This window comes from Toxorhynchites rutilus, chromosome 3, assembly GCF_029784135.1.
Source record: "Toxorhynchites rutilus septentrionalis strain SRP chromosome 3, ASM2978413v1, whole genome shotgun sequence".
Classification (NCBI taxonomy): domain Eukaryota; kingdom Metazoa; phylum Arthropoda; class Insecta; order Diptera; family Culicidae; genus Toxorhynchites; species Toxorhynchites rutilus.
This window is the reverse complement of record NC_073746.1, coordinates 283,423,803-283,451,698: the sequence shown is the minus strand read 5'-3', so window position 1 is coordinate 283,451,698 and position 27,896 is coordinate 283,423,803. Positions and strand designations below refer to the sequence as shown.

At 38.7% G+C, this 27,896-nt stretch overlaps 1 protein-coding gene across 2 annotated transcripts in view; it reads right to left on the bottom strand.

Moving 5' to 3' along the window:
- Positions 1 to 27,896, bottom strand: part of LOC129775996 (protein fem-1 homolog CG6966) — a 134,387-nt gene that overhangs the window by 104,547 nt on the left and 1,944 nt on the right. The window lies entirely within an intron of this gene.

The window sequence follows — 27,896 nt, the reverse complement described above, 5'->3', positions numbered from 1 at the left end:
AAGTTGTAGCAAGACTTCATAAAGCCCTTTCTAAGGATCACACCAACGGACTTGGTATTCTGAAAAAAGGAAACGGTCAATATACAAACGACTCCCGGGAAACATGATGGATCATGATGTATCATGATGATATCATGATGGAAGCACACTCCTCAGGCTCAATCCAATTGACTTCCGGACACGCACAGGTCTTCAATACTGCTCAATCTTGTCCAATCAGAGACGAGAATAGAGCTAATGAAATGGCTATGGCGATCTTTACGATGTCAAGAGTTGAGTGGGCAGTGGATTCCTTGAAGCTCTTTAAATCTCCAGGACCAGACGGGATTTATGCGGTGCTGTTACAACAAAGCAAGGATATCACCGTCCCTCTTCTGACGGAGATGTTTAGAGCTAGCATGGTACTAAGCTACATTCCTAGTAAATGGCGAGAAGTCCGGATTATATTTATACCCAAGGCTAGTATAGACCAATTAGTCTAACATCTGACATCTTAAAAATGATAATTGATCTCCATATCAAATCATCATATTTGAACAGGAGTTGAACAAGTTTCGATTTGCCTACCAAGAAAATAAATCAACTGAAACAGCGCTTCATACGTTAATTTCAAAAATAGAGAAGTCTTTTGATGCTGAAGAAATTTCACTAACAGCTTTTCTTGATATTGAGGGAGCATTTGATAATGCATCCTATAACTCTGTAAATAAAGCCATGAAAAAATGTAGTTTGACAGTGTGCATTTCCAACTGGATACATGTCATGCAAACCAACCGACTGATAACAGCTAAATTTGGAGGATCTACTCTAACAACAAAACCAACTAGAGGTTACCCTCAAGGAGGAGTTCTGTCTCCTATGTTGTGATCCCTAGTTGTCGACGATCTTCTTAATAACCTAGCTAATTTAGGATACGAAGTCTTGGTTTTGCTGATGACATAATAATCTTAGTGAGGGGTAAATGTGAGTGTACTATTTCCAATTGAATGCAAACATCCCTTAACTAAACCAGTAAACCAGGCGGACCTTAAAGCAAGGTATTTTGCTGCCAACACCGCTATTACAAGAAGTTGAAGCAGGAAACTGTAACAAACCTGGTCAATTGTAAGTGCTGCTTCGATTCAACAAACCACTGAATACGAGGATCCTGGATAAAATCGATTCGGAATGCATTCAAGTGAGGTACCGTACACAATATACCTAAAGCTAAAAATACGAAATTGGGACCCCTCCCTTCCTATCGTAACGCATTTCATATTCCTAGCACACTGTAGGTAACGCAAGCTCAACCACTTTCCCCGTATCTTTCTTTTTGAAGTTCAATATGTATAAAAGACGGAAAAAATACTCAGTTAAGATTCCGGTCGACCTAGTCCAAATTGGCGAGTCTTTCCTTTGACGCCTGCCATCAAATTTTGTACAGTCACCTTATCCACTTTCTTCGCCGCAGAACGCCAGTTTGCTTTGAACTGCTTCTCGCTGCTAACAGTTTTTTGGGTCTTCTTAAGGTTCTGCTTAACTATCGTCCAATATTTTTCGATTGGGCGAAGTTCTGGTGTGTTGGGAGGGTTCTTATCCTCGGGCAACCTGCATATTGTTAGCGGCATATCAATCCATGGCCTTTTTTCCATAATGGTAGTATGCCAAATCCGGCCAAAACAGCACAGACAAGTCATGTTTCTTCAGGAAAGGCAGTAAACGCTTTTGAAGACATTCTTTCACGTAAATTTCCTGACGGTCCCGGTTGCAACGAAAATTACGAGATATTTCTTGGCAAACTTTGATAGTTTAATATGCTTGAAAATGTCTGCCACCTTTCCCCTTCCGGTATTATACTCTTGTCCAGTCTGCCTCGATGTAGGTTTCGTCGTCCATTTCCACGCAATCAAACTTTGTCAACAATGTCGTATACAGCTTCCGAGATCTTGTTTTTGCCGTAAGATTTTGCTTATCGTTGCGATTTGGAGACACTACCTCCTTATAAGTCGATAGTCCGGATCGTTTTTTAGCATCATGCACGGTTGTAGACGATATTCCCAACTTATTCGCGACATCTCGAGCGGAGAGGTTGAGGTTGCGCTTGAAAGCGCTAGCCACTCTTCTGTTCGTCACTGCGGCTCCCGGCTGTCTATTTCCCCCAAATCCAGGCTTTCTAGTTGTCGACAAACGTTCCCCGAACACTTTTATTACTTTGGTGACGGTTGATTTAGCCACATTCAACGATTTTGCTATTTCTGCGTGCGTGTAGTTTGGATTTTCACGACGCATGCACAAAATTTTGATTCGTCGCTCCTCTTGCTTTGACGCCATTTTGATAACTAAAGATCTAATGTCAAAATCTAAATAGAGGCATAATTCTACACACACACACACACACCTAAAAAATGAGGGGTGATCAGGTTTTTTATATGAATGATTAGAAAAAATACGGCGAATTTAAGTTGACCACTTTTTGATCCGAACACCCTTTAGTCCTGACATGAATTTTGAAACCAGATTATTCGGTATCCTGAATCCAGGCGAACTACTATCTGGTTCATCTCAAATATATTCCATTCAGAGCAGTCTGTTTGATATTCTCTACAGAAATTTCACGATCGGAATACATGTCAAACAAGCTTATTCTGAAAAAAAGTCGTTGAGAATACATACAACGAATACAAACATGGACTAATTTCGGATGACGATGAAAAAAAATACAATGCACAATTCAATGGAACAAATTGTCCTTAGATCCTCCGTGACATCGCTTACTTTTTGGAAAGTATGTAATTTTTACATGGAAACTCAAAAAAAAAGTGTTTGTAGTGAGAAAAAAGTCGAAGTAGTGAATCAAAAAAGAAATCAGAGACTGTATATAATCGAGTCCGCGCTGTATAACACGACAAACGTATTAAAGACCCTTTTTATTGTAAAAAAGACAATAAATTGGAAATATTTTTTTAAAAATCTCGATAATTCCTGCATTTAGAAGGAGATTTATGAAGAGCTTTTTCGTTTATAATCACATGAGGATTCATAATTTGTGGATAAAAACTATTGTTACTATACAAATGTTCGAAGTTTCGAAAATTCATATAAATTCGATGTTTCCCAAAGTTCGTCAAAAATAGTTTTACCATCTTAGACTCATTTTTTAAATTTTCTACATGACTTCTATTTTATATGAAAAAAAATAAAAATAAAAATAAAAAATATATATTATAGATATTGCAAATTAAAGTTTTTTTTTGTAAATAAAAAAGAGTATTTTTCTCACAGTGTATATTTTTTCCACATTTTTACATCAAAACTCTATAACTCATTCTAAGACACTATTTCGATACGATTCATAGTTTTTGAGTTATAAATTATCAAAGATTTCTCTTGCTATCGATATGCCCTTTTCAAAAGTTACACTTGAGTCAAAAAAATCCCAATTACTGTGGAAAACTCATATTTCCTCCAACCCAAACGGAATACAAACTTTCATTCAAATCAAAAATACATGTTTTTAAAATCTGCATTTTTAGGACGATTTCACATTTCACATGTTAAAATTTGTATCTCTCTCCTCCCAAATGGATCTGCTCGTTGAAGTTTATTTAAAGTTCATTACAGTTTCGCGCCTGATATAGAGTCCCACCCGTTGTGCTCCCGTGACCGAGTGGTTAGCGTCACAACTAACATGCCGGGTGTTCGGGTTCGATTCCCGTTCTGGTCGGGGGAATTTCTCGTCAAAGAAATTGCCTCCGACTTGCACTGTGGTCACGCGTATTCTAGAGCTTGCCACTCAGAATGCATTCAAGGCGTGTTATTTGGCATTGAAATCTCAACTAAGTACTAATAAAAATGACGCAAGTAATACTACGTTGAGACGGCGAAGTTCCTCTAGGAACGTTAGTTCCATTGAAGAAGAAGAAGACGATAGAGCCCCACAGCTACATATGATCTGAAACTACAGTCTCTAGTCCATGGCTTACGAAGAAAAAAGGCTTCACCTTACAAGAACAGAATTGATTTTGTTCACGATGACAGCCGGAGAGACTGATGCGACAGCATAAACAAAGAGCGATGTCGAAAGCTACGTTTGCCGCTGAAGAATAACACAATCGAAATGCACAAATGCATGACTGTAGAGTGTAATTGTGCAATGAAATCTAGTTCATTATCATGTAACGACGACGACGTGCGGTCAGCGGTTGGAAATTAGCCCCGAGCCTTTGTCGATGGTTAATGCTGCTGCTGCTGCGCCGTTGGTAGTACGTTACAGTCACGCCAAATTGGTCACGAACATGAATGTATATCAACAAAAGCATGTTTTGCGGTTTGCAACAATGCAATAGATTAGATGGAGAGAAAGAGAGCTTTGTCGCAGTTTTGTAACATGAATGGTGAATAACAACAGCAGTAGCATTTGTGCGATAAACGGCGAAGAAAATTTGTCAAATCGATGCAAGACAAGTGGGTCAACGGCAATGTGGGACATTTCACAGTGGAATGGTTTCGTTTGCCATTAGCAGATTTTTTTCCGGAAGATTATTGCGACTTTATCCATCCAAACGCGGCGTGAGCACGTGAGAAATTTACTGTCATTTCTCTCACGTGTATTGTAGTTGATTTCAAATTTAGTGCTATCGCAACTCTATTGAGGAATCTAATGAACACAGTCCTTGAGAATATGATCGGGATGAATGACCAGAAAACGTCGGGATGGCTGTAATATAGATTATTTATATAAACGATATTCTTCACATGTTCCTGCACCAGAGCTCAACCCGTTTCGAGAATCATCCTGCCGCTGACCGGCAACGAACGGAGATTATCGACCAAATATCTGAAGTTTCCATCGGAAAAAATATTCAGGAAAACACACAGCATGTGAACATTTATTATTTTTTATCTCTCTATTTTCTTCTCGCGAGAATACCACCCACGCAAGCACATTTTCGCCGGCAAAACGACACTGAATCGATGCCAACAGCGGGTGCGAACAGACACACACCGATCGCATTTTCGGAAGCATCCGTCTTCACTTAGTTTGGAAATGCTCTCCCGAGTTCGCTGGGTTTTGTTTGTTTTCCGAGAAAAGTTTCCGCATCGGCGTTGCTGCCCAAGGCCGGCCATTAATCTGATGAACGATGAGCGAATCTCTTTGGTTACTCTGAACTCTCTCCATCTCGCCGCACTTTTATACATTTGTTATCATCATACAGGGAGTTTAACGATAAGCAGGGTAGCCACTCAATTTCAGTTCTAGAATTTCCGATTTTTTGCCGACGTTTTCCCGCATGATTTCACGAAATTCCCTACTCTGAAAATTTAATAATATTCTGTTGTTAGCTAAAAATTGAAAGAAATTGATTTACTTATATAGTTTCCATGTTCCGTGATAAAAAAAATTGGAGGGTTTTTTATCAGCAACAAATTTTGGGTTGGATTTAGGGTTCAGGAGATACGGACCCCACCTCTACGTACTCAGAATTCAAAAAGTTTGATTTATTAGAAAAACTGATAAGAACCTCATTGATCACATCCAAACATATTTCGAGCATGTCCCGGATACCCGTTATGATCAGTTTCTTAGTTGAACCAAAAATCCTTAATGCGACTCTTCTATGCAATCGAAATTCTACAATTATTTCAATGTAAGTCAAATTAAGTAATTAAGTTAATTGATTGAAAAATGCTTCGAAATTGTTCAGTCATGGTGAACCATTCTTCAAAAGAACTTCATTGGCTCAGTCAGAGTGGACTGTGTACGTATAGGAAGCCAAAAAGATATCTGTTTGGGGGATGAGACTTGGTGGTTTTGCAATTATTATACTTCACATGATTGCCAGAAAGTAGCTAACATTTCTGGGAACAATACTGAACAAAAAAGTGAAAGGTTAAAAAATGATTCGTTTTTTCGAAATCATAAAGATGTCACATGGTCCAGTCTGACTGCACACCGACCAATTTCGAAACAAATTTCGTTGAAAACAAGCCGTTCTTGGTATAAGGTAAATTATGTTGGTTTGTCCAGTCGAAAATACAATCATGGTTTGTCCACTTTTTTGAATGCTCTATTTCGGCGCACCTGTGTCAACATGGAGGGCAACTACGAAGTGTACAGTCTACCCAAGCACAAGCTCAAGCTCTATTTCTGCGCACCTGTGTCAAATCAGGTATTCAAATCTTTCCAAATTTATAAATAAAATAGTCCTTCTCATGATTTAATGTATTTTTATAGGATATTTTTACGGATTCACATGTTTTAAAGGTTTATGAAGTCCACCTCCTATTGCTGCCAAAGCGCCCCTCATGATTATTTGGTACGTATTCAGACCTTTTCTGGATTATAACACATACAAATACTGTAAACATCATGCTTGCACACCATTTGGATCAGATTTATACATCTAAATCATGTAATTAATGCATCTCGATGAACTCAATGCTGATCATAGTTCGTTCAATGCGCTGATGTTGGTTTGTCCTCATTGTTATAATGGCAGCCGATAGGCGCGTTGCAGTTTGTTTGTTTTGTTTATGTTGCTCTTCGTGCGTAGCAGAAATAAAGTATCTATGTGTTGAGTGGTGTTTACCTTTGAAAGGCAATATTCTGAAGAAAGCCTCAATTATGAATGGGTCATGTTGATGTTGACAGTAAACTCAAGCAATGAGAAACGCAACATCAACTTGAAAAATCGATTTTATTCATTCAAAAATAGTGATTTTTAAAATCGGACAAACCATGATCATAATTTCACTTTGAAGAAAATCGTTAAAATCATAAAACTTTGAATAATATGATCCACTTATAGTATTATTAGCAACTAGAGACTTGGGGTTTTCCAACAAACTCAAACTCGTCTTGATTATATTAGACTGTCAAAAAAGTCCAATTTTCACAGGCCTCTTTTGTGGCTAACTTCTGACTACCTAGCTCGTTCGCCATGGACAAAAACAGGTGGTAGTCACTTGGTGCAAGGTCCGGACTATACGGCGGATGCAAAAGAACCTCCTATCCGAGCTCCCGGAGCTTCTGGCGCGTCACCAAAAAAGTGTGTGGCCTGCCGTTGTCCTGATGGAAGACAATGCGGCCTCTGTTTATCAAAGATGGCCTCTTCTTCATGAGTGCTACCTTCAAGCGGTCCAGTTGTTGGCAGTACAGGTCCGAATTGAGCGTTTGGCCATAGGGAAGCAGCTCATAATAGATTATTCCTTGACAATCCCACCAAACACACAGCAGAACCTTCCTGGCCGTTAATGAGGGCTTGGTCATCGTCTGAGCCGCTTCAGCGGGCTTCGACCACGACCGTTTGCGCTTCACGTTGTCGTAAGTGACCCACTTTTCATCGCCAGTCACCATCCGCTTCAGAAACGGGTCGATTTTGTTGCGATTCAGCAGCGATTCACATGCGTCGATACGGTCAAAGATGTTTTTTTGCGTCAACGTGGCACTCATACATCGAGCTTCTTTGTGAATCCAAGCTTCTTCAAATGGTTAATAACGGTTTGATGACTTATCCCCAGCTCTTGGCCGGTCTTTCTCGGCTGATTCAGCGATTTTGTCGCAATTTTCGACGACAGGCCTTCCGGAGCGTGGCGCATCTTCGACGACCTCTACACCAGAACGAAAACGTTGAAACCATCGTTGTGCGGTGGAAATGGAAACTGTATCAGGTCCATAAACTGCACAAATTTTATTGGCAGCTTGAGATGAATTTTTGCCTTTGTCATAGTAGTACTGTAAAATATGTCGGATTTTCTCTTTATTTTGCTCCATATTTGCGACACTATAACTCACGAACGACTTAACTAAACAAAACACTGTCAAGGACTATATTATCGCGCAAGGACTATATAATTACCTTTCCAACAAGCTATAGTATGACTCGATTCAATGAATACAACTAGAACTACGCGCTTATAACGACACCTCGCGGAAATACCGCAGGCCTTTTTTGACAGCCTAATATGTGATTTTCATTAAGAAAAATCGATTTGCATTTACTAGTTGCGTGAAGACACCCTAAATCAGACAAACCAAAACCACTTCCCCTACCAAAAAAAAGTTGTTGCATCTCGTACGACGTTTCATCGCACTAAAACACATACAGTAACATTTTAGAGCGTCGAAAAAAACATTGAGCGAAAAAATCCCGACTTCATAAAGCAATTCCCGGCTTTTTCCCGCATTTCCCGAATGGGTGGCCACCCTGGATAAGCTACTGTTACTGTTCTTCCCAATACTATTAGAACCTATACTTAATTCAAGCCTGAAAATGCAAGATTGTTATGTGGACTGTTCTAGTAGTCATTACTTATGCATCTGGTGCTTTTTTCTAAGTTTTGATATTTCTCGATAAAATGCATGCTTTGCGAAAAACTGAACACGACAATGTGTTTTTCTTCTCATATGTCCTATTGCATTTCTTTGATTTAAATAAAAGTAGGCAGAAATTCATTGATTATTCAGTAAATCGCTAATCACTTGGGTATGGAAACACGCTTGAGAACGCTTAAATACAAACCATACCTTAGCCATACACTTTTGACGATGAATTATAAGCTTTAGAATTTATTTTCCAAATTTCACCACAATCCAGGGTAAAAACTAAATAAATTTTCTCTGTCAGATTCAGAGAAGTATTCAGTATGATTGTTAGAACGTTGACAAAACTTTGCCTAACTCGACATTTTGTCTACTTCCTGTATACCTCGCTTCCTTACTGTGTACAGTAGAGGGCCAATGGTCAAATGGTCATCTCGAATTTAGTGGTACATGAAATCGGGGTTTAAAAAATGATACCAAAATGATCTACAAATTGCATTAAAAACCGAGATCGAGAAATTTTGGTATTTTACGTTAGAAAGCCTGAGATTTCCGAGAAAGAAAATATATAATAAGCTAAGGTATCTTCTAGTTCGATACTTCAAAAACAAACATATTTAATGTTTTAATTTTTTTTTGACGTAGGACTACGTTATTCATTTCTGTACCGGGGTGTTCAAAGTTTCGAAACTGAGAGCGTGGCGCTTGGAGGGCAAGGTTTTGAACTTTTTGCCGGTTGAACAGAGTGATATGAAAATCACTTCATTCGAAAGATAAGATTTCTAAGATTTATATGATTGTAACTTGCAATAGCTTGAAAATTGCTTTGAAAACAGGCTATTGAAATCACACGAATCTGTATATAAGCTGGCGTTCGCTCGGAAATTCATTTAATTGTTATTGCGACGTAAGAAAAGGATGGTCAAGCTCACACGCATTATGCCCTTCTCTCCCAACTGCATTTTTTTTCTGCAGCTGGACTAAACGGAGACGCATTGTTTGGTGATAGCACAAGTTCTATTGTCGAATGCTCCAAAATGACGCTATCGACCGATGATTCCAACTGTCGGGGCTTGAGAAGGGGGTATTATTTGAGCTGGATATTTCCGAGGAATCGATCCCTCCTTTGAGCGTTAATAATTTTTTTCCAACTAAACGAAGTTGTATGATAATCACTTTATTCGACAGATGAAATGTCTGAGAGTTATATGCTTGTTACTTATTGATTGCTAAGCCAACGTTTGTCCTATGTTCACCTTGCGGCTATATCACAGATATAACACACTTCTAGTTTTTTTTTTCAAAAAAGAATGAATATACGAGATTTGCAAACATTCAGAGCATTTTTTCTTAATTCTGTTTTTATGGAATCTCCGATATAGGCCTAACCATCAAAATAAATGAGTCAAAATTTCTTTGAATTCTGACATTAAGTTAACAAGTTAAGGTACTCTACTTTTGTAATTTGCAAAACTTTAAATAATCTGTGTTTCATATGATTATGAAAAATTGACAAATTTACCACTTTTGAAAACACTATAGAGCAATTCTTAGTAAAATCAATAGAGATGAGTTTCTAAAAATTTGGAATTTTCTAATAAAAATATTAGGCTGTCAAAAAAGTCCTGCGGTATTTCCGCGAGGTGTCGTTGTAAGTGCGTAGTTCTAGTTGTATTCATTGTATCGAGTCATACTATAGCTTGTATATAGTCCTATAATATAGTCCTTGACAGTGTTTTGTTTGGTTAAGTCGTTCGTGAGTTATAGTGTCGCAAATATGGAGCAAAATAGAAAGAAAATCCGACATATTTTACAGTACTACAATGACAAAGGTAAAAATGCATCTCAAGCTGCCAATAAAATTTGTGCAGTTTATGGACCCGATACAGTTTCCATTTCCACCGCACAACGATGGTTTCAACGTTTTCGTTCTGGTGTAGAGGTCGTCGAAGATGCGCCACGCTCCGGAAGGCTTGTCGTCGAAAATTGCGACAAAACCGCTGAATCAGCCGAGAAAGACCGGCCAAGAGCTGGGGATAAGTCATCAAACCGTTATTAACCATTTGAAGAAGCTTGGATTCACAAAGAAGCTCGATGTATGAGTGCCACACACGTTGACGCAAAAAAACATCTTTGACCGTATCGACGCATGTGAATCGCTGCTGAATCGCAACAAAATCGACCCGTTTCTGAAGCGGATGGTGACTGGCGATGAAAAGTGGGTCACTTACGACAACGTGAAGCGCAAACGGTCGTGGTCGAAGCCCGTTGAAGCGGCTCAGACCATGACCAAGCCCTCATTAACGGCCAGGAAGGTTCTGCTGTGCGTTTGGTGGGATTGTCAAGGAATAAAGGGTGTGTCACATCAAATTGCATCACGGAAAAAACGCTGTAGAAATTTAATTTTTGGGAATTATATCTTCAGCTTTGGTTTTATAATCAGATAAGAGTGTATAGATCACGTTGGCCATGCTTCACTGTCAATTTTTCGTAAATTTGGAAAAATGTCGTCAAACGAGAAAGAGCGTCGTGAATTAATCTTGTACACTCATTTCGAGAATCCGGAGTTGTCACATCGGGACATCGGTAAGATGCTGGGAATTGTCCAATCCACGGTCAGCAGAGTACTAAAACGATACTTCGAGAACCTAACCATCGACCAAAAATGGATGCTCCGTCAGTGAAAAAGATCACAAGCGCGTAGTTAAGCAGTTTAGACGTGATCCGAGAAGTTCGGTCCGGGATGTCACCAATAAGCTGAATTTGTCAAGTTCATTCGTCCAGCGGACCAAGCAGCGGGAGGGCCTGCGTACATACAAGGTTCAGAAGGCTCCTAACCGCGACGAAAGGTGGTGGGGAAGACGCGAGCCCGAAAGCTGTACACCGAAATGCTGACGAAGCCGCATTGCCTGGTAATGGACGACGAAACCTACGTCAAAGCGGACTTTCGTCAGCTTCCGGGCCTGTTGTTCTTCTCCGCAGAGGACAAATTCAGCGTTCCGGAGGAGATTCGCAAGCAGAAACTATCCAAGTTTGCCAAAAAGTACATGGTGTGGCAAGCGATCTGCTCTTGCGGAAAGCGGAGCGCCCCCTTCGTGATGACCGGCACGGTAAACGGGCAGGTTTACCTTAAGGAGTGCCTACAGAAGCGCTTACTACCACTATTGAAGCAGCACGAGGGCCCGACCATCTTCTGGCTGGATCTCGCTTCGTGCCACTATTCAAAGGACGTGTTGGAGTGGTACGAAGCCAACGGGGTCACCTTCGTGCCAAAGGAAATGAACCCGCCCAACGCACCGGAGCTTCGCCCAATAGAGAAATATTGGGCGATTATGAAGCAGGCCCTCCGGAAGAACCCAAAAGTTGTCAAATAGGAGGCGGACTTCAAGAGAAAATGGATTTCTGTTCAAAAAAAACTACAACCTGACGTTGTACAGAACCTTATGGACGGGATAAAGAGGAAGGTGCGAGCATACGGGCTTGGGCTCGAAGTATGAATAAAAAGAAAATGCCAAAAGTTGTCTAATAGTTTTTATTTTACTGTCTAAAATTTTCAAAAGGATCGGTCTACTGGGCGAATTTCTACAGCGTTTTTTCCGTGATGCAATTTGATGTGACACACCCTTTAATCTATTATGAGCTGCTTCCCTATGGCCAAACGCTCAATTCGGACCTGTACTGCCAACAACTGGACCGCTTGAAGGTAGCACTCATGAAGAAGAGGCCATCTTTGATAAACAGAGGCCGCATTGTCTTCCATCAGGACAACGGCAGGCCACACACTTTTTTGGTGACGCGCCAGAAGCTCCGGGAGCTCGGATGGGAGGTTCTTTTGCATCCGCCGTATAGTCCGGATTCAATTGAGTAAGATTTGTGTGTATTTAACATGATTTTTCCAAAACAGTTAAATGATTTATCAACAATTTTGCACAACACCATATTTTAATCTGACACCTTGATTTCGAATTACATTTTTTGGAAATAAAGGTTTCTGGAAATTAATTATCTTCTCTTTAAACTTCATGTCTGAACATTGAATAATAGGAGAAAACAAAAAAAATATGCTGAAAGCGGGAAGCAGCTCATCTAATCAACAATAACTAAACAAAATCATATAATAATTTTAATTTAATTTTTGGTTTTTTTATTACTATTACTAGCTGGCCCGACAAACTTCGTCCCACCCAAAACAGATGTTTTGTTATCAATACCTTCAAACCTCCCTTCAAACCTTCTTCAAACCAAAATACCTTTCTTACTTAGTGAACGTTCATGGGTCGAATCGCAGAACTTGATCTATTAATCGAACCTTTGCAATTTATTTTCGTTTCCTAGTACTTCTACTAAAACTCGTCATTATAATATCAAATTATTTTCAGTTGTATGGATTACTTGTTTGATACAGAAAATATAATAAGTCATATATCGTTTTTATTTATATAGTTAAAAGATATAGGAGTGCGTTTGACGTAGGAATACGTCTGACATTAAGGGTGTCAAATCAAAAACAGGTCACATTTTTATGAAATAAAGTTAACGTTAATAACTATTCTTGCTGCGAACGGATTTTAACGATTTGCATACCAATCGAATCAGATTTTTTTTAAGATTTGTTTGATAAACTATGTATAACAATCCCATAGTCTGTATATGGTTTAAACTGATGAAAATTGGAAGCATTCCCATTTCCCCATACATTTGTTATATCCATTTGTGTGCTTTCCCTAACAGAGCTGTCTATAAAGGGCAACTTATGCAGCCGCTAGAATAGAAACAACGAAGGGGGATAGCGAAAAGAGAATATTTGGGAAGTAAACTCCATCCTTGCATAGTGAGTAAACTGTCGCTAGCGCATAGGTATTGCATCTCCTCTCAGGAAAATTTTCAGAATATTCCTGTGCCCGAAAAAACAAAGGGCGCTTATTCTGCTCATTTTGTGTTCTATGTTTTCCCTCGAGCTGTGAACGCTAGCGAATATTTCACATGAAGTGTGTTTTGATGTTTCATTTATTTCGCTGCAACTGTGTGCATCTGTTAGACGCGTGTTTGATGCTTGTTGAATGGCGATGCACGGAAGATGTCTCTCGTTAAATACTCAGTGCAATGCGTGCATTGATATAAAGAAACAAATTGTGACATATGACCACGCAAACTATTAAAACTTTTCAGGGTCCCCGGAACTTTTTACTAACGGGTTATTTATGGAATTCCGACGTATTCGCAAATAATATCCGAAATAATAAACCACCAAATTAAAAAAAAAGATTGCGTAGTCTTACGTCCTAAGCAGTCGTGTCTCGGATACAACCCCTCGAATTTTTCACCTGAAAAACCTCTTCCACCTATAAACAAAGATCAATTTAGTAAGTGCAAACATCAAATAGAAACATTTATTGATCTCTAAAACCTTCACATGTCAAATTTGGTTCCATTTGCTTAGTTATCGAATTATGCTGCAGCCACCTCCCTCACCCTCTTAGTGAGGAAGAAGGAATTCTATTCATCTATTCAACTTGGTACATGCTACAAGTCAATGGTTCTTGCTAATTGGAGTGTCTCTTTTTACGACGTAATTGGTCTTGTCGAGCAATGTTGCCCTTATCCAATGGCCTGCGGATCGGTGCGATGTGTGTAGCACGACATGTACGATACTGTTGGAGCAACTACGTCATTTATTGACGATTATCATATCTCACCACAATAATGAAACGACAGAGTATTTGATCATAAAAATAATAACAATAGTAGGGTAACACGGGGTGAGTTGGACATATGGGGTGATTTGGACCACCCCATTATCTCAAAAATTATGGCTCAACTTGGATTTTGTATAATGTCATCTTCTTTTATTGTTGAACCGTATGTAACTAACGTAAAAAAAACTTTGGTAAAATTCGGCAGATCGAAGGAAACGGTAGCATTAACACAGCAAGCACTTTTACACTTTTGCACTCCTACAGAAGAGGAACCATTTGATGCAGCGAAACAGTAACTTTGATAACAATAAATGAAATCAATTGCATTTTAATTTTTAGATGTTGTGTGGGGTGACATGGACATGTTTTTGTGGGGTGAATTGGTCCTACAGATTTGAGGCTTTTTTTTGGTCTAATTGATTCCAGATGCCACTAAATTACAAAAAGATGATGGGCAGACAACGTTGGAAGAAGGAGGAGCTTGAAAGACCAACGCAGGTCATCAAGAACGGATTTTGTTTGATCAATCATCGACAGTGTTTGAAAATGCTCGAACAACATTGAAAAGATCCATGCAGAATTCGAGATGGTCTCAATCCAATTTTTCTGGTCTGGAATCTGGCCAAGACACCTGGTATCGATCCGAGAACACTGTTACAGATTGTAACATTATTTCTAAATACCCCACAAATGGTCCAAATCACCCCACATCAAATTTTAATGTCCAAAAATCGTATCTTTTATTTTATGATATATTTGGTAGTTTGAAGCTTGATATAATGATTAAACATTATTGATTGAGAGAAAACAAGTGTAGCTCAGTATACAATGTGACATTTTTTATTTAGACCGTATTGGTTTGGAAATATTAAGCAATTTGCTTAGGTGGTTCAAATTCCCCCCTTTTCCCCTACAGATATGTTGGAGCAGTGAGCGTTCGCATACTACTGTGTAATGGTTGGGGTGGAAACAAAATAAAAAAAAACGCAACTATCATATCCATTGTTGTTTACCAATGACTTGTAGCATGTAGCATGTTGAATAGATGAAATGCCGCCTTTAGAGAGGGAGAAGTGTCAAACCATCATAGGAACATTTATGATTCCTAAAACCTCCACACGCCAATCCCATTTGCTTGATTACTTATCGCGTTAAGCAGTCAACCCTCCCAAACCCCTCAACCCCAACCCCAACCCCAATTCGAATTTTTCATTCTTCCACATTAAAAATGTTAACGACCCAAGGAACATGAAGTTACTTATTTGTGAACACTTTGCTTTATTCACTACAACACATTGCAATATAAAAAATGCGTTTTTTTCTTTAAACCTTGTTTTTAAGTGATGCTTTCTGCTAAAAAAAATGAAAGAAAAAAGTCATATAGTCACCATTTAAACAATTTGTTGAATTGTGAAGAATTACTATGCTACTCGTTAGATAATACATTTATAGTTTCTGAGCTAAATGTTCACTTACGCGCGTAACTCCTTAATAAACAAAAAAAAATACATCTTCAGATATACCCTAAACGAGCCGCAAAAGATTCGAACACTTGACTTAATCTCGAATGACATAATTAAACGTCAAATTCCCAATGTTTTTGGCATTTCAGGTCGACGTCCCCGCTGAATATATTGCTTGTTATAAAGTAAGTGGACTTATTCTGGACAGTAATTATTCTTATTCTGGACATTCGTAAAAATCGATTGCTGCAAAAATCGTACTGAATTCAACCCATTTTAACCCTCCTATATTCACGCATACGGTCTCATAGACCGAAAGTCAATAATTTTGTTTTGAGGAGGCTGAATTAAATGACTACTAAAATTAAATGAAGTTGAAGAAAAAATATTTTCTGGAGTTTTTTCATTCAATTATATCTTTTCCTTTAAATAATTACCAATAACGCCTAAAAATACACAAAAGCAATATTACAGAGAGAGAGAGAATACGATTTTGCGCGTGAGCACAGGAGGGTTAAAGTAAACCTTTTTGAAAGGCTTATCGGAGAGATGAACTGATCCAGAGTCGTGATAGCCTTAGCCCGAAATAGTACAACTCACGAGGAACAGTTAAATTACAGCTTGGACTGCGAGCATGTTTGCGCCGTGTGCAATCGGAATCGAACTTATCGTGTTATTCCTCGTGGTTCACAAGTTCACCATCACACTCTCATTGCGCTTAAATTAGCATCTCATGAGCAACAAGCGGGTCTCCGTTGCAAATAATTCTTTGTTTGTGTCGCTTACCCTCTTTCTCTCTCTCTCTGCCCGGAAGTACAATCCATCCGTCGGACAACAACCCCCACCGCCCTGTTCCGGGTGTACACAAACATTGGCGGCCACGTTCATTCTTTCCAGGATTCACAGATCTTAAACACAAAACCACGAGTCGCTGTTGAGTGTCACGTTCTCTTTTCCGTGTTTCGTTCTTTTTCTCTCCGTCACGTTCACAGCGAGCGGGGTTCGACAACGACAATATGGTTATAACGGACGACTATGTGCTCAACTCGCTTGGGGGAAGAAAAACAGTGTCATTGAGAACGAAAAGTACGAAATAGTTCAGCAAACCGTTGTGTCTGTGATTCACCAATCGATTGGAATGACCTTTGTGTGTGGTGGGTTGCGATAAGACAAGGTGAAAAACTGTGCGAGCAAAACATTTTTCACATATTGGGGTCACTCATCAACACCATTCAAGAGGTAGGTTATTTTATACATCTTCTTCTTCTTGAATGGCGTTAACGTTCCCTTGTGGAACTTTTGCCGTCTCAACGTATGCATTAACTAGCGTCATTTATTAATACTTGGTCGAGATTTCTTAAGCCAAATAACACGCCTTGAATGTATTCCGAGGGGCAAGCTCTTGAATACGCATGACCACAGTGCAAGTCGAAGGAAATTTCTTTGACGAAAAATCCCACGGCCAGAACGGGAATCGAACCCGAACACCCGGCATGATAATGTGAGACGCTAACCACTCGGCCACGGGTGCACTAATTTTATACATACATGTCTAATCAAAAAAGGGTCGATAATTGATATCTTGTTTCAGATAAATGCAAAGTTTTCTCCGCTGCCTCCATAGAAGAAACTACAGTCAAGCACCAATTATCCATTTACACAAATAGACGGCCGAGAAGAGATGAACGATTTGCCACGTCAAGGACGATCATCGCCTTCTTCAACTGATTAAAACATCAACAAAGGAATGGTACTCGGAAATCGTTAATTAAGTTTGAGAGAGCTAACCCGCGAATTAAATATCTGTTACGTGACAGTGACAGTGACAGACAAGGCATGAGAAAAGTCGCAGCACGACTAGTGCCAAAAGAGCTCAATTTCCTTCAAAATTTCATCGCAATCAAGTGACATGCTCTCATGTTCATCCAACACATAATTACTGGCGACGAGACATGGGTGTTTATCCTATTGGCGAAACTCAAATTACCGCTTCGTTGAACCGTTTTGAAAGCATTGAAGACACAAAAATGAATTCGTGAATAATTCCTGAATATTGCTATAAAAAATGTTTTGATGACTGGATTGTTCAGAAAAAGTATATTGCTTCAGAAGGCGATAATATAAATTTAGATGATAAATAAAGCATTTTTTTAAAAACACAAATTCCCGCTATATATTTGTCAAAATGTACATTATATAAGTTAAATGATTTTCTATCAATAAAACATAGTTTTCGGGATAGAATGGGCATCTCGGATGAAACTCTACAGTAGCAACGTTCATCAACTTGATCGCACAGTTGTTACCATAGTTTATTTCCATTTTTGTTGAGGTTGCAGATTGGAACGCCCTTCCATTTCTTTAGTTGTAGATCAGTCTACCGATTTCTAACAACTAACACACACATCAAAATGGATTTCAGTCTGTCTGTCTGATTCTTATGGACTCGAAAACTACTGAACCGATCGAAATTGATATGTAGGGGTTTTTGGGCCGGGGAAGGTTTTCTGCCATACAAATGAAACACAAATTTCTACATTACTCGAGAATTAATCAAGCAAAAGAAACCAAATTAGGCATATGGAGGTTTTAGAGTGCAATAAATGTTTCTATGGTACTTAGACACTCCTCGCTCCTCTCTAAGGAAGACTTACCATACAAATGGAACACAAATTTCAGCATAACTCGAGAACTAATCAAGCAAATGGAACCAAATTTAGTATGTGGAGGTTTTAGGGGGCAATAAGTGTTTCTATGGTGGTTCAACACTCCACCCCCCTCTCTAAGGGGGGCTGCAATATAAATGAAACACAAATTTCTGCAATACTCGGGAATTAATCAAGCAAATGAAACGAAATTTGGCATGTAGAGGTTTTAGGATGCAATAAACGTTTCTATGGTGTTTAGACACTCCCCCCCTCTCTAAGAGTAGGCTGTCATGCTAATGAAACACAAATTTCTGCATTACTCGAGAATTAATCGAACAAATGAAATGAAATTTGGCATGTGGAGGTTCTCTCTTAAGGGGAAGAGGGAGGGGGCTAGTTCTGCCATACAAATGAAACACAAATTTCTACATTACTCGATAATTAATCAAGCAAATAACATTTTTAATACACCGTTAAAAAGTCTTACTCAAAAATTGAATTTAATGTAAAAATTAGAATGCCGCGTTGTACATCTTTTCGGGTTTACGTAAAATTTACGCCAGAAAGCGTTTACGTTTACACAAAATGGTGACAAGGACGAGTCGACAGATTGCGTTAGTCGAGCAGTGTGGCGTTGACATTTGACGTGACGCACTATGCGATATATAAGCAAGTCACAATCTCATCTTCCTTTCTTAGCTTCGATAACCCGATCGCACTCATACAATGCGAGCTACAGATTACTAACGCCATCTATTGAAAAATAATTGAATTGTTTTTACAACAAATCGTGTTTATCGGTTGTGGTTCTTTTGTTCAATAGTGTATAGAAACGTTGAGTTGTGTCGCATACTAGATACTCATTCATGTGATGTTGGTACAGGAGTGAAATTCTATCAAAATATCCCGCTCGGTTGGTGATTCCCAGTTTGCAATGGGAGATGAATCGCGCGAATCGAAATGTAAAAAAAACATAATTCAACAGCACACTTATGTATAGGATGCAAGCAGAACTCAATTCATTGTATGGGTTATCAAATAACTGCTGGTGTCAGTAGCATTCCAGCTCCCAGTTGGTACATGAACAACGAAACGAAACGAATATTGAGATTAATTAGAGTACAAACACTTCTCCGTCGCTTCGTTTTCATTGTGTTTTTATTCAATTATGTCGTATTCATCATAGACGCGCTAAACAAATTTCAACACAGCCGTATGATTGCAGGTCAACGAAACGACAAATGATAGGTCAATTAGAAGACATTCTCGCGGCGGTTCTTTCTGGTTCACCACGCCCCACTGTGTCCGAGTGAATGTTTTTAAGATTTGTTAAATACTCGTTGGAGTTCATTGACCAGATCACATAGTCATTATGCGAATATGTTGTTGTCTGCACCGAGATTACAGTACAAAAACAACTCGATGGATTGGAAATGGGACAGTTTCGTATTGATTCTCTAATTTTTCCGAGTCATATTCAACCCAAAGGATCCATGACATTGTAACACTGTATAGCATTTGCCAAAAGCAACAAAAGCCGGCTCGTTGATAACCTGATCTATGATACATGCATTCAATAGAATACCGCTCGCTCTAGGCTAGGAAAACCTGGCACCAGTATTGCTTTTCAGCACAAACACTTGTCATACCGAGTGTGACTACCACTTCCACGTCTGACAAAATCAGTTCTCGGCAATCTTCTACTCTTCATCAAAGTGAACAAGCTCATAACACCCCGCTGCAGCTGCTGCTGATATTCTGAGAAGTAAAAACAGAGTGGAAAAAAACGAACAGCAAATAAGACTAGTACAAATAAATACAAGGAACATACGAAATAGAGAGATTGAGGGGTAGCTATTCATCCATTCGATGTCGGCTGTGTCTCGCGATGACGTTCTCGGTTGCTCTATGATCTCTAGTATTCTGATCAGTGAAGTAGATTTACCTTGCTGAATGGTGAGCGGTGTCGGAGAAATCATAACATTATCAAAGAAATAATATTGGGACCCTATATAAGTTTCCATTGTTACCCAACAAATGATTCTACGAGAACTTTGTGCTTGTAGTTTAATGTTCTAGGTATCTATAGAGAAGAATTGTAAGTATTTTGATCAGTGCCGAAAATATTCACGTTCACGACATTCAAAAATACGGCGAATTTCAACTTTCCTTGTATTGATGATCTACTGTTCAAGCGAGAGTCGATAAATATGAAACAACACTATTAATGAACACGAGTGGGATGAATATCCCCATCAACATGCCATGAAGTTCATTTTTCATTTGCATCTTCATTTCCGTCATGATATTCGAAACGTCGAACTTAGTGAGAATCAAAGCGTAAAATTCAACGTCAACCAATTGAGTGTTAAATCGTTTAATGGTAAGGGAAGGCATATTTTTTTTTTCCTGTAAATCGATATAATTCAAAGATGGCTATTCCTTCAAAAATCTGCGCTATGATAGATTTTTAGAAATTAGTTGGAAATTTTATTTTGAAGAATATGAAAAAAAAACTTGCTACAAATAAAAAAAATTGGAATGCTATACAGGAAAAGCTGCGTTATGAAAACTAAAATTCGATTTTTCTCAATACGGTAATATATTCAAGGATATATTCAAGCTGCTCATATATCCAAACAAGCCATATTAATTCGGTTGATCACACCGCTCAGTGTGCAATAAAATGTACGTTTATTGAATAGAATAAGTTAGTTGTTTTTTATAGAGGCTTTAAACTTTTCAGTTCATTCGCCTCAACAATGGAATAAGGGACAGTGCCCCAGGAAATGGAAAATCAGGGAAAATGGCGGTAAAGAGACTGAGCAGTCAAAAAATAAAAGAAAAATGTAAAGAAAAATGCAAAGAAAAAGTGTTCTTTCATTACATTCTGTTGGGATACAAATTTACCTACGAACTACCGACATGAACCTTGTTATCGTGAATCTTAGATGAAAAAACAGGAAGTGAGTTATATCTATGGTATAACCGCAAGGGTGACGTAGGACTATCGTTGATTTAGAGATCATTTGTATGAAGTTGAATCTGAATTCATTCTGAATGAATGAATATTTGGAGAACTTCGAAAACGAGAGCGTTACGTTGGAGGCACAAGGTTTTATGCATCCAATATTGGATACGGAAATATGAATATGAATGTAATTTTAAATTCCCAGAGGAACTGGCAGATTATTTTCAGTAACGATTAGATATTTCCACATTTTCCTCGATACTGGAAGCCCACCAGTGGTTAATGCTAACTCGATAACCATCTGTTAATAGCACTTGATTGAAACATATTTGGTCACAGTGTTACATGGATAGAAAACATTCAAATAAACTCTTTCACATGAATGTATTTCTAAATTCCTAGAGGAACGGGCAGATTATTTTCCGGATCTTTCTCGATCCAAACGGAAAGAATTCCGTGCGTGTATGTGTGTGCGTGTGTAGCGGCTGCTTCGAGATCTTCCCGGGGAACCGTTTGTAGCATCACTCTCCTCCTGATGGATTCCCTTCTGGCCTAAGGTGCACAAACAGGCTCTTGGTGACACCGTTCATCCGCGCTTTCATGATAAATGAAGAGCTTCACCACAACAGCGACAACATGCTCCAATCGCTGTTCAATTAGAACTGAGTGGATTTCCGAGCGGCGCTCGCTTATATACCGATTGGTGATTTCAATATTCTATTTTGAAAGCAAATTTAAGACTATTGAAACAAGTTTTTGGATCAGAAAGTAACAAGTATAGAACGCGTAGACATTTTATCTTTCGAATGAAGTGTTTATCATACCATTTCGTTCAGTTGTTTAGGAGCTATTAACACTCAAAATCTCGGTCTTCGGCGGAAAGCTTTCGTTTTCGAAACTTTGATTTTACACCCCGGTATAGAAATGAAAGACGTAGTCCTACGTCAAAAGACGGGATGGTAATGTCGAAGACATAACCGGTGTGTCGTAACACCACACAAATGGGACAGCCTTCGTTAAATATATTTTCAAATACATTGTTTTATTTGCTTCTTGTGCGTGAAGTAATATTATTCCGTATATCACTTTAGAATGCATCGTATTGAAACACGAGGGCGGTCCGATAAGTACTTAGCTTCATCGCCCGATGGTGTCAGTATCGCAAGAGAGATTACTTATCGTGTAGTACATTCTCTTAAACGGCTACTACCAAAATTTCAGCCAAATCGGACTCGTAGTTTTGTTTTGACCGTGTGTGGAAGCGGGCATGTTCGCGGATTTTAGAAAAATGAAAAAAATTGAAATTCCGCCGTCGCCACGGCCAAATAAGTCGAATTGCACTACGAACTGCGGCCCAATCCACCGTATTCTCCAGATCTGGCCCCGTGCGACTTTTTTTGTTTCCAAACTTGAAAAAAGTCATTTGCCGGGCAGAAATTTGAGTCGAATAGGAAGGTCATCGCCGCCACGGAGGCCTATTTTGCATATTAAATCACCACTTTCCCAACATTTTTGTTTTTTTTTTTTGTAGGCTAAGTACTTACCGGACTGCCCTCGTAACTCGTAATAATGTCAAAATTTTACCCTAATTTTGTCAATGCAATTTGACAAACTAAATGCAGCAACAGGCAATTTCGCATCAATATCATCACTGTGTGCTGGATCGATCACACGAAAGTGATGGGTTACGATTGTCCGTTGGTCGTGGCCTTGAAGCCGCCGCAGAAAACAAAATTTTCTTATCGTCCAATAGTTTGATCGGTTTCTTGATCAGTGCGGAGAAATATACATACGCGCACAATTCATCGATTTAGTTGAGTCAGTGTTGGTACCAGCCCAAACCGTACAAAATTATCGGGCGATGAAATGTCCACAGTCTGCGGAGGCTTTTAGTATATGAGCGCAACAAAATTGAAACTCTTTGCCCGCTGTCGCCAGCGCCGTCATTGCCGCTTCCACCACTTCTGCCTTAGCAAGTGTTTCTCGACAATGCTTGACATTTCACAATTATTCAGATGTTTATCTCAAAAAAATGTTATTCATTGTGATAGAGCGTAGAAATATTTCCTATCAATTGATGCAAACATCTTTGTGGTCTATTAAGAAATGTTCGAGTTATAAGCGTTCGAAATCTTTCATTTTTTCCTACTTGTTCAGTGCCTAGATTCTCGTTTTGCCCCCTCAATCTTCCAACTCTACATAGTCCTACGTCAAAATGATTGTGAAGGGTTGTGAACAAGACACTACCGCATCGCTGACGTAGGATTACATTACGATATTTGTTGCATGTTAATTTTGAATATCTTTTGAAAGATACGCCGGAGTCGCAGTCGATTGCTTACAACAACGGGCTTGCCGTGGCGAGCTCTTTCATATTCCTTCGTCCGGTACAAGAAAAAAATTAACAATTTAATACTAAAGTAAAATGTATGAACGATATGTTCCGATGAACAATTGCAAATATAAGTATATAGAAGGTGCATTTGCATATGAAATAAAATTCCGATTATACGCGAGCGTAATATGCGCAAATTTATAACACATGCGAGTTGGGGCTCTTTTGGTATTAACAAGATCTTCCGCATAGTAACTCGATGTTGATAATTCCTTAATATTCTCCTTCGTTGATCGTATTGTTTTCACATATTCACGTTGAAGAGTCTTAACCCTTCTCTTCGTTGGCCGAGGCATTTTGATTGAATGAAATACTTTTCCGTTTAGTGTTTTTGAAAGCATAGGCAGCCGCGGCAGTGTTCCGAGCTCTGCAATTCAATTTTCTTACCCAATGTTAAAGTTGCTAAAACATACATTATAGACCCATTAAACGTAAAAATAATAATTGTATTGATATCAACACAATTTTATTCTATTGATTTTCATGACATGAAACGCTATGACTCAGGAATAACATTTTATTGAGTGGTTTTTATAGCTGTTTCGATGATGTTGTCTGGCAACAGTGTCGAAAAAATAACGATGCTTTCACCAATACAAACAAAACCATTGCCGAAGATTCAAAAATGAAAATTCATCTTTCAGAGCACTTGCTCGAGTTTTCCGACGTTTTTCACTATACATGAAAATTAGATGAAAATTTAATATCTTGTGAGTAATCCATTAGAGTTTGGTTGATATTACTTGATGGGAAGTGTGCGAAAACAATCATTTTCTTCACACTGTTTCGCAAAATTATAGATTTTCGGGAGAGGGGTGAGGGAGGGAGATGAAAGAAATGAGCGCCATTGTGGCAGTCATTTGTGGCTAGCTTCCACCTTCACCTTAAGCTTAGTGTTCCGTTAGCGTGAAGCGAAAATGATTCTCAAGTGGAAAATAAAAATTATGAATGAAAATTTACTTTTCTGCATCAAACATGTATTCTATATACCGGATAACCATGTTATTTGTAAGTGAATCAAGAATCTTGAACGAAATGCATGTCTGAAAATAAAGTTATATGTTAGTGAGTGAGTTTTGGTGAAAGTAATAGAAATTTATAGTAAACTAGCTGACCCGGCAAACTTCGTCCCGTTTTTTGTCATCAATACCTTCAAACATTCACGTTTTCTTACTAAGCGCAAGTTTATGAGTCCAATCGCAAAACTGTTCATTGATTGATCATCTAATCGACCCCGCTTTACTAAAAAAATCCTAGTACTTCTACCAAAACTCATCATTATAATATCAGATTGTTTTAGACACAATTCTCGTTTAAGATTTTTCAACCACTTGCAAATAACATGTTTCTCCGTATGTTTGATACAGAATACATGATAGAACAAAGAAAGACCTCTTAGAGAGGGGGAAGGAGTGTATTCACCACAGCAACATTTCGTGCCCCCTAAAATCTTCACATGCCAAATTTGGATCCATTTGCTTGATTAGTTTTCGAGTTATGCAGAAATTTGTTTTTCATTTGTATGACAGCCTACCCTAAGAGAGGGAAGAGGAGTATCTAGCCACCATAGAATCATTTATTGCACCCTCAAACCTCCACATGCCAAATTTGGTTTCGTTTGCTCGATTTATTCTCGAGTAATGCAGAAACTTGTGTTTCATTCGTATGGCAGCCCCCCCTTAGAGAGGGGGTGGAGTGTCTAATCACCGTGAAAGCATTTATTGCGCCCTAACACCTCCATATACCTAATTTGGTTTTGTTTGCTTGATTAATTCTCGAGTAATGCAGAAATTTGGGTTTCATTTGTATGGCAGCTTGCGTGGTTTTGTGGAATCATTTCGAGAAGAATATATACTATACAACAATATACTAATTGGTCAAGTGTCGCAATTTGTTTCTTTATATCAATGCACGCATTGCACTGAGTATTTAACGAGAGACATCTTCTGTGCATCGCAATTCAACAAACAACAAACACACCTCTAAAAGATGCACACAGTTGCAACGATAAAAATGAAGCATTGGAGAATGACCGCTTATGAAAAATCGTTTCTAGACTCTCGGCCAAAACCGTCAACAAAGCCAGGATTCTGTTGCATCAGAACAGAACCGATGCGCATGAGAGCAAATACGAATGGCAACTAAAAGTATCGAAGGTGTGCATGTACAGGAAATGAACAAGTTCTATGTTTCGCGCAACGAAAACAAGCAACACACACAAAGCCAAACACTGATGGCTAAAAGCGACTTATAATCATTTGCATTTCTCTCTTTTTTCGCCTGCTTTACCATGACTCGGATGGTTGTGTTAATTACAATGCCAGATGCACTTCATGTGAAATATTCGCTAGTGTTCACAGCTCGAGGGGAAACATAAAATACAAGACGAGCAAAATAAGCGACCTCTGTTGTTTCTGACACAGAAAGATTCTGAGAATTTTCCTCAGAGGTGATGCAATACTTATACGCTAGCGACAGCTTACTTACTATGCAAGGGTGGAGTTTACTTCGCAAATATTCTCTTTTCACTATGCCCCTTCGTTGTTTCTATTCTAGCGCCTGTTTAAGTTGCCCGTTATTGAAAGCCCTGTTCGGCAAAGCACACAAATGGACAGAACAAATGTATGGGGAAATGGGAATGCTTCCAATTTTCATCAATTTCAACCATATACAGACTAAGGGATTGTAATGTATAGCATATAAAACAAATCTTAGAAAATTTCCGATTCGATTGGTATGCAAATTAAAATCCGTTCGCAGCAAAAATAGTTATTAACGTTAACTTTATTTCATAAAACGTGACCTGTTTTCTGATTTGGCACCCTTAAAGTAAGACGTAGTCCTACGTCAAAATAATGTTGGGTGGGACGAATTTTGCCGAGTCAGCTAGTATGATAATAAAAATTGTGATATTGGGTAGTTTCCATCCTATGTAATAAGTTTTAATAAAACCGAAAAGGGCGTCAAAATTTGCTATTTTTCGGCTGATTTGGCATGGAACTGTTCTAAGGTAAAGATTATGGATGGGTTAGACCCAATGAGGTACATATAGAGGTGGAGCAGTACACGAAGTGTATCTGTATTGGCAAGCAAAATATCGTGTCGTAATTATTTGCATTCTATATGGAATGTATATGGAAGAAACAAAACAATGTTGAAAGTACTCACGGTTGCATGATAATTTGAGCCAAAATTCTCATGAAATCATTCAACTGGTTGTTTTCTAACAGGTGACAATTATATCGTGGCTTATTTGGATTATTCACGTGGTAAAAAGGTCCAGAGAGCAGTCGAATGCTTAGTTCTCGAAAGCAGTAACATTCTCGGTGAAATTCTGATTAATTGGCGATTATTATCTCACAACATACACACCGACACTGAGAGCCTACGAAACATCAACTTCATAACGATAAATTAATGAAACTTCGTTTGATTCTATGAACGTGGGGGAGTGAAAATGGCACATGGAAATATCACTTTCATCCGTCTTTTTCGAAGTGATTTCACAAATATTCACTTCACGCTATCACATTAGCCTCATATTCAGCTGGAGCTCTACACAAATGTACGTTTTTCATTGATAAATTACTTCCTGAAAATAGCATTTTCACATAGATGCGGTGGGCAATCAAAGATAAACACAACGACTGACGTCACTATTTGCGAAATAGTTATGGCAGCGCATGCTATGTCACTCGAAATTCGACCATCTTCATTACCTTTTCTCCAGGACATTGGGTTAGACTTATGATATAACCGCAAGGTTGACATAGGACTGCCGTTGGCTTAATGATCAATTGTATTTCTTCAATTAGCAATAATCCCACATCGGATGTTCCTCATTGGGTACGATATCGCCGCTGCGCAGAGCTATCTTTTGTGTGTATTGATTAAATTATTGATTAAACTAGTGAATGAATGACACTATTTACGAATTCATTTGCAAACAAATCCCAATTTAAGTCAATTCATGCATTATGGTAGTAGTTATCGCAGCAAATAGTTATCAAAATTTTGCCTAATCATCAAACGGTATGCGTAGAAGTTCAGTCAGCTGGCGATATGAAGAGATATCTTCCAATGCAGTCTTGAATAACCCAGCCAAAGCATTGCATTTGTACCCGCTTTTGTAGACCGTGTTAGCAAAACGAAATCCGGAGTGTAAAAATGCATGGGGGTATAAAAGTATTGCCGACTTGAATGTATCTGCTATGCCGATTTTCCCAACTTCTTGGTTTCGGAATCTGTATTGGGAAAACACATTCCGGTTTGCAAAAATGCAAGCGAGTACGAAGGTACCCGTAGTTTGCATCTATTTTGCAATGCAAATTTCCCCAGGCCCCATGTTTTTGAAATCTGTGTTAGGGAAACATTTCGATTTGCAGAAAGGTAAGCGAGTACAAAAGTATCCGCAGATCGCA